Source organism: Apus apus, chromosome 4, assembly GCF_020740795.1.
Source record: "Apus apus isolate bApuApu2 chromosome 4, bApuApu2.pri.cur, whole genome shotgun sequence".
In the NCBI taxonomy this organism is placed as follows: domain Eukaryota; kingdom Metazoa; phylum Chordata; class Aves; order Apodiformes; family Apodidae; genus Apus; species Apus apus.
Window position 1 is genome coordinate 9,059,010 of NC_067285.1, and position 8,794 is coordinate 9,067,803.

Genomic DNA, 8,794 nt, shown 5'->3' on the forward strand with positions numbered 1-8,794 from the left:
TGCTAAAAATAAATACATATTCCTTCATGTTCAGGACACTCTTTACAGCAGTTCCTGCTAATGAACCAGCAACTGTTACAGGCGGGTGAGTTTCATGCATTGATTGCCTGAGTGCCTAAGACTAAGTCAGAAAGACCTTAATAATCTTGTTATTACAGAAACATCATGGAAACTCATAAATATAGATTTAACAGTTAACATCACAAATCTGTGCAAACCCTTTTTTCAGCACAGTATGGGCATAGTTATGTTAGCAGGCAGAAGAAATGGGGGGAAATTATGTATAATTTATTCTATGTATTTCCCCAACTTTTCTGTTTCCAAGGTGTGTATTAATACCTTACAGCTTTTGTGTTCTGCAATCATTAGCAAAACAGCCCCCTACAACCCTCCAGTAGGGGTGGCTTAAGCCAGGCTGGTAAATCTTGGTTTGGTGTATAGAGCTCACATGGCTTTCCTTCTCCCTGTCTGATGAGCAGATTGTAGTGTGCTGCTCTTAGAATGAGATTTTTCTTTCCTTATATTCATTTCAGCATTCAAAATTTGCTTTCTGCACATAGCTCAGGATCTCATGCAAACATCAATGGTTTTGTGATTACAGTTGTCAGCTAGGGTAGCCACTAAAAGTGATTAGGTCCCCACAAGTGCATACACTCAGAAAGGCCTGCAACATACAAACACAGCACAAGAGGGGTCTTGTCTCTCCTCTTTTTTTCCCAAAAAAAATTACTGAAAAAAATACAGATAATGTAGATTTAGATTCCTGTTCAAGCAAATATTCATGGAACTGTTTAGTGAAGTTTAAAATGCCCTCATCATTTGTAGTCATTGAACCCATATATATATAATGTTGCTATATAAGGTTATTTCTATTAATATCAGGTGAGAGAACTCCATTAACCAGTCATGAGAACATAAATAAATAATAACCATCCACAACATTAGCGTCAGCATCTTTATCATAGATGCTGATTTGGGCTAGATGCTTTCCAAACTCTCAGGAAGGGGCAACTCATTTCTATTCTGAGAGGACCCTACTCAGAGGACTGTCACGCAAATGGACAGGGATTACGAACAACAGACAATTTCTACATATGTGAACTCACTGCACAACAACATGGATTGCAGAGATAAATGTTTTTAGAGAGCTTAAGATGTAAAGCACAAGCAGGATAGAGGCTTCACAATGGGAGAAAAAAAGCACTTTAAACATGTCAGCTCATCTAAGAATGGATATTATAAATTTTACAGCTCTACTTTGGGAGAAAGACTTGAAGAAAAGAAGCAAAGACTTTCCTTTTCTGGCTGGTGGGGTTTCTTTTTGCTTTGGTTTTATCTTGTTTTGTTGTGGGTTTTGTGTTGTGTTGTTTTTTTTTCCCAAAAAGATGGTTGCTGCTGGAGAGTTACTGAGCAGTAAAGAAGGCTGGAAGTAGTTAGTCTTGGTGGAGGTGAACTCCGAGGTTCGAGGGCAGAGAAGGAGGTCAGAGGTATATATGATCAATATAATATTGCACAGGAATTGCCACAGAGGACACCTCATATCTACTTTGTGTGTGCACTTATAAATACCTGTCCATACCACCGATCCCTGGCTCAGCTGAAAAAGGTTCTGTATCTTTGACGCTAGGCAAGAAGATCTCCATCCCTGCAGTTCCACTGAGATTACTCAGCTGTGAACAGATAACTCGATACAAAGAAGAGGAAGAAAAAGCAAGGAAAAAAGTAGAAGCAGGCAATTTCATAGAGCCCAAACCAGACAAGACTCTCTCTGATGACCAAGGGAAAAGCTTTGATAAACGGTAGGGCAGCTCCTCAAATCCAGGTCTCTGAAAGTGGGGGTGGAACACTGCAGGAAATAATATGAGAGTCCCTGCTGTGGGAGTCAAGGGAGACAGGGAAAATAGTTCAGGTAATAAAAAAAATGTTAATATTACAAGAGTGGAATGCATCTGAGTATAATTCCAGACTTTTAAGTTCAGTTTTCAAATCTTGGAGAAAGAAAGAGACAGCCTGCTGCCATCTCACCAGTTTGTCACATTGGGTTTAAGGTGTGGAATAAATCAAAACTTTTTTTTTTTTTCGGGACATGGCACAAAGAGGTGCATTAATAATACATGAAAAATGTTCATCACGTTGGTGTGCGTCTGTGGAAACACTATTTTAAAGAAGCTACGAGCAACACATGAAAAGGCTTGACCTAAGCTTCACTTCTGATGTGTCGGGGTAGGGGCAAGGCAAGCATTTCTCTCACCCACTGATGTGCTTTTTCTGTGACTTCCCGCTTGGGTAGAAGTTGGGTTCCCAAAGCAGGGACAAGTTTCATTTTACCCACAAGCAAGCAAGGGAGTTTAAATCCTCTGAGCCATCCTTCTTCTAAGTACATTCAAAAGGAATAGAGAGAGAGAAATAAAACAAAACCTCCCAGCTAACTGGTAGCTGCCATGCCTTTTTGTCTTCTGCATGCTGAATGTTTAAATATCTAAAGACTCTGATGTTTGCTGAGAACAGAAGTCATTTTGTGCTCAGCTCTGCACACTGTAGTGCAGAAGACCAGGACACATGCCCATGCCCACATCCTGCACCTTTCTCAATGGTTTTGCTTTCCTTCCCTTTAGCTTCCAGATAAGAACTTAAAAAAACAAAACAACAACAAAGTTGTTCTGATTAAAAGTATACATTTGCTATTTATGGAAGAGCATAACTGCAATAAATATTTGTTTCTAAGCTAGCTGAATCTATCAGCAATCTGAACATGGGAAAGATCAAAGGGAAGAGAAGATAAACACAAAAATGACATCTGTGATTCAGATTGCGGTAGCGTCCAAAGGCTCCACACAGAAATGAGGCCTCCTTGCAGTCAATACTGTACAGCCAAATAGTGGGAGCTTCCTGTCTTCTGAGGCTCCAACAGTCTCAACAGGCAAATTGAACATGAGGGGAATGAAGACAGACAAGTTCTGTCAGTGATCAAAATGAGGAAGTGCTCATTTTGCCAAGGCATCTTCTGCTCCTGGGGCTAAATTGGTTTGGAAGAGCTGTGAGCACCTTCTCTCTGGCTGCTGATGAGGTGACAAGATATTTGGGTTCTGCCACCTCTGTGGGGCTGTGTTCATGCGGGAACCCTTTGGAGACCTTGTGCTTCAGGTATGCAAGAGTTCTGGTTACACCAGCTCTTCCACGAGCTCCCTGTCTTCTTAGGGCTGGTCAAATGCAGTCAAGTTCGACAACTTCCTTTTTTGGGTGGACAGAGAGAGGGGAAAATGCATGGTTACACTGCTGTGCAAACCCACACCGCAGTCTCTGTCACACCCTGCTCTCCCACATGTTGGAGGACACTTCATTTGTGCCTGTGCACAGAGGGAAGACTTACGCCTTGTATCGTGTCCTGCCAGGTGGAGGAGCCAGAGCTCATGGGCCTTCATATGGGGTTTTGCATGACTTTCATTCCTCTCTCCTATGTGCTGCTGCTCCACCACCTTCCTCTGAGGAGCCCAGGGGTGAGCATGTTTTCTGCTGAACCATGTCACAGACTACACATTGAGATGTGACCATGGGACCTCTTTGCAGTTACCTGCTGGTGGTCATCACCTCCCTGTGGATGCAGTGAAGCAATCCTCAGCAATACCACAATCCTGAGTCAGGCACGGCACAGCACCCAAAAATGACCCTGTCTTTTCCTGTGGGCCCTGATTTTCAGATGGAGGGTATGGAAATGAGGGAATTCACTGCTACAGCAGACAATCACTGCACTCCTTATCTATGCCTTAAGCCTATTGTCACTGTCTTCATCTGTAGTTTAGTGAACTACTTTTACCTTATTTAATAGAGTCTTGCCATAAGAAAAAAGACTGTAAGGAAATAGAAGAAAAATTGTTACTTTGCTAAGACCTTGCATGGCAAGTTTCAGCTCAGAAAACCCCAGAGAATGCAGAAGAGATTAATGAAAATGCTGAGAATCATCATAATAATTCCAACTACTCGCACCAGTGTCAGCAGACTCAGCAGGGCCTGTCATTAGAAAGCCCCCTTTTTAAACGGGTGTCCCTCCTATTAGTTAAATTATCTAGACTGTGGCGAAGAAGATTCCAAGGTGACAGAAATCAGAACAGTACAGGCTGCTAAAAATGAAAATCAGATAATTGCTCATAAATTACTTCTGGGGTCTTTCAAGATCTTTCAGTCTTGCTGACTGTAAGGCAAGTCATTTAGAATGCAATAATTAAAATAAAAGCTGCAACATACAGGAAATGTAGTTGGAAGGAAGATATTAAGAGATATATTGTACCTGCATAAATTATCATCTGGTTTTCAGTAGCATCCTGAATTTGCTCTTACTCTGCTTAAAAACCAAGTACTGGTGAGAGCTTCAGCATGGAGACCAGCCCTGGCTTTGGTCCCCATTCTCCCTGGACTTCACACCTATCCAAGCCAGGAGGAAAGAGGGGTTGGATATTATTTTCCTTCTTCACACTTTTTCTGCAGTGTCTGGTTAATGCCCAGTGACACCCCCCACCGACACAGGGGACCAGCAGATCTTCAGTGGGGACACAGCAGCCCTCAGGTCCTCTCATGGCTTCAGTCCTTCTGGAGGGGGGGAGACTACCCTGCTCACATGGGTTGAAGGTACAACCCAAAATGACCTCCCTTAGGATGGGACCTCAAGGCTTCACCAGGAAATACTTTCAACAGAAGGCTTTTTCTCCTAATTTGCCACATCTGAGAGTAAAATTAATGTCACTTGGTGTTCAGCGCAGACACCTCCATATTAGATTTTTTCAGTCATTTTAGATGAAAGCTGCTTAGAGACAGAAAGGATGCTCTGTTGAGCTGAGGGTCAAGACCTAGTCACCTCTTCAACTATATTCTCTCTTTTTTTCTGATCATCCCACACAGCTACCAACTGTTTGGAGGAGGATAGCAACGCAACCCCAGAAACAGTCTGTTAAAAATCCCTTTGACACTCATTTTAGACCACATTTGGTCTAAAAACATTAAGAAATTATTTTGCCCCTCTCGGCATTTATTGGACTATACGGAGATGTTCTTTCAGACTTTTTTTTTTTTTAAAGCCAGACTATATTTTTTTAGTTGCCCAGAGGATTTCCTGCATGGGCTACTCTATAAATGCGACTTATTATTCCCCAGTGACGAATGTGGTTTCTTTCTGAGAAGCTGCATAATAGCTCAAGTGGGATAAATGAATTTTCTGATGGTGTTAAATTTCACAATTAAACAGAGGACAGTTCCCAATATAAGAAGGATAGCTGACTGCTTTTTAAACATGGGGGTTTTGTGTATTAAAGCTAGCATGTCCTCTGCCTATGAGTTACAGCTGGGCAGCAAGAAGGGGAGGAGGTGAGACACCAACTTGCAATTCTCTGTGATATCCAAGAGACAAATTTGGTTCCACCAATCAAATTTATAGCTAGGAGGAGGTAAGGGAAGCTGTAATGTACACCACTGGACTGGCACTTTTATGCTGGTCTCAGCAAGGCCAAGGACTGTACCAGAAGCTGCAACACCCCATGCCATTTGAGGCGAGGCAGGAGGCAAGCCTGCAGGACAGGGACTCTGCAGCACAAATCACAGTTTGTTTCTGAGAAGGAAAATAGAGGATTTCTGTCTTCAGGGCTGCTTCTCTGCACGTTTTGCCAAAACTAAATTAACCCCATGAACGTAGAAGAAATGTACATATATTATCTGGCTTCTTTCATGAATAAAGGATGACAGGTCACCTAACCTCCATCCAAATGAGCAGCACAGGAAGAGAGCGAAGTGAAGGTAAATTGAAGGTGCAGTGGGGAGGAGAGAGATGTTTACTCACAACTGAATCATGCAGCAACCCAATCTGTGAGAAATCAGCAAAGAATCACACAAATTCATCAATCACAGTCTTCATCAATCTGTTCCCTTGCCGTAGCACTGACAGTCTCCTCTAGCCAGACCTCACAGACCTCGCGCTGCAGAGATGTCACAGCCTCCTGGCACAGCCCCTTCCAGAGCTAATGTCCCTGCAATGCTGGACCTCAGCACAAAGGAAAGGGCATGGATGATTTTTCCAGTTATGACATAATTCCTCCACAAATTATGCTTTTCCCCAGTGCCATTATCTAAAGCTCCCTCAACACCCAAAATTTCCATTAGAGTGAGTCTTTACCATTCTTCCAGCTCTTTAGGATCAGGAAATACTTAGCATAGGGTTCAGGGCTTGCAGGTGAGTGCATTCTTGCAGGCTGACCTTTCTATAAACTGTAATTTTAGCTGTCACTAAACATATAGGAAAAATATCTTTTAGAACAATGAGGAAAAGGCTGATAGCATAACTGCCCATCAGTTTCTGGGATGACTGAGAAGGATGGTTATCCCCCCAGTCACTACCTGAAATCAGCAGTCAATAAAAAATAAAGAGCTCATACTGCTATTTTATGACATTCCAGTGGTCAGCTATGAGTGGTAACTGGACCTTTCAGAGCTCAGAAGCAAAAGGCACCATGAGGCTGATGCTCAGAGGCATCGCTCCGGTGCTTTTCTCCAGCACATGCACCCACTTGTGGGCACATTTAGGGGCTTGGGGTTCCTAACTAAATCCACTGAGATGGACTGCACCTTGTCATTTTATATGATGTATGTGTGTGCAGCCCAGTAATATCAAACTTATTTATATGCAAGAGAACTTTGAAGTCTTTCAGTGCAGAATCCCACCAGAGAGCAGAGGGATATCAGGCTGCACTGCTGGCATTTTATGGCAGGTCTCAGTTCCAGCATCACCAGCCTCAGGGGCTGCTCTAAAATTTCCCTGCTCCTTTACCACACTTTTCTATATACTTGCAAATGAAAAATACTTACATGAAAAATGTTTAAAAAGGAAAGATGTTAGCAAGAGTGTCACTTGAGCTAAAAATATGATACAAATCTTTTCCAGCCTCCATGAACTGACAGATTTCTAGTGCTTCTTACCTGGGACCTCTAGCAGGATGCTGTACTCACAGCTGATTTAGCTTTCTTAGCTTATTTAAAGCATCAGCTTCACGTAGAACACTTTTTGTGACTACAATTGCAGAACACATTTTCTGATGAAGGTTGCCTAGCTCAAGGACAAAATAAATGCAGATCTTCATCTTGGAGAACATTAACTTTTTGTGCAATTTAGCTAGCAAATGTAAAAACATGTTTCTTCTTGAGGACTTTCTTCAAGCAAGAGCAGGTACATCTTCAGACAAGACTGCGAAAATGCAGTAACATTGAGTCTGCACTCCAAAATTAGTATCTGAACATGTACTAGCCCAAGTCTGAGTGCTCCATCCTCATGCATTTCTTGAGGTAGACCTGTACATTAATCTCTTTACTCAGACAGCTTCCTTTTCCCCCTCCAAGAGCAGGAGCTCTTCAGGTGATCATCCAGCCACCTAAACCTCTGTATCTAAGACAGACATGCAGTAATACTGGGACTGTTTTGGCTGTCCTCCCACAAGGTAGTCCCGTGTTTTCCCTCTACACTGCCTCTTCCCAACTGATCAGGACTCATCCCTGCACCCAGATGAACTGGGCCATGATTTTGGTGAAGAAATGGTGAAATAGAAGAGTAAGTGTCCTGCTGTGCTGGCTGAAGGAGAAAGAATAAAGGAAAGGGGGAGGGAATGCAGCTGCCAAAAGCATCTGCAGCACGTGATGTTGGGACAGACAGCAGAGAGGTGACAAGTACTCATGGGATGGAGCACAAATTATGCAGTTGTTTACTTGGTGATGATGAAACAGAAAGGTCAGTTTCTAAGCACCCTGGCTTATAGGCTGGCATATATGATTTATATATATATGTATTTTAAGTCTTCTGTATCTCTCCAGCTCAGGCTGCCGCTCGTTTCTAGTCTTCTAACAAGCAGGCTTTTGAACAACATCCACGTTCACTTTTCAAGTTTTGAAAGAAGCGTCTCTTGCTGCAGAGGCTGCTGCTAATGAGAGATGAGGCAAAGTGAGGAGACAGGACTGCTCTAGGTAGTCTCTGTGTTGTGCCACCCTGTGCTGTGTGAGCAGATGATAGCAACAGTCCCCACCACACTGGCTGCACCACCTGGGTCAGAGTCTGTGTTAGCACACAAGTAACCATTAACCTGGCCTTTGCTGCTGGCTTCCAAAAGCATTTCTGAGCATTCACCTCTCCTTCTGTAAATAACAGTTGCATTCAAGTGAGCAACAAGATAGGGTGTACTAGAATAGGAGTCACAGAAGAGCAAGGTCATGGCAACATGGACTTCTCTCCAATCAGGGTGAATAAAGAAACCCTTTTCTCACTGGCTCGATCAGTGTGAAGGGACTGGCAGAGCAATGGTGTCCTCTGCCTTCTCCCTACAGCCACAGGAACCTTGGGTGGCGTGACCTGCAAGTTTGGCTGGTCTGCACACAGTCGACCTGTTGGAATGGGTGGTCAGCATCTCCTAGCCCTTGGTCCTTCATGATTTTATTCACAAAGCAGAGGAGTAGCTCCTCCATCCAGTCACATCCACTTCAGACTCACCACTAGAGATATTTGATATATTGAGGTCTAAAAAGAAGGTATCCTAGTACACACATGAAAGGGTAGCTCCCTCCCCCCGTTTTATGATTCACAACATACAGGATTGACAACTGTGTGTGCACAGTGCTATTATTAATGGATGTTACAGAGCTGTCTGGCCAGACTTATTGGATGGTCCCGTTAGAAGTTTTGCTTGCTCCTGCAGCCCTACCTATTTGCCTCCACCCTCTTCAAAGACCAAATAAATTTCTTGTTAACATGGCTGACAAAGCTCAGGGCTTG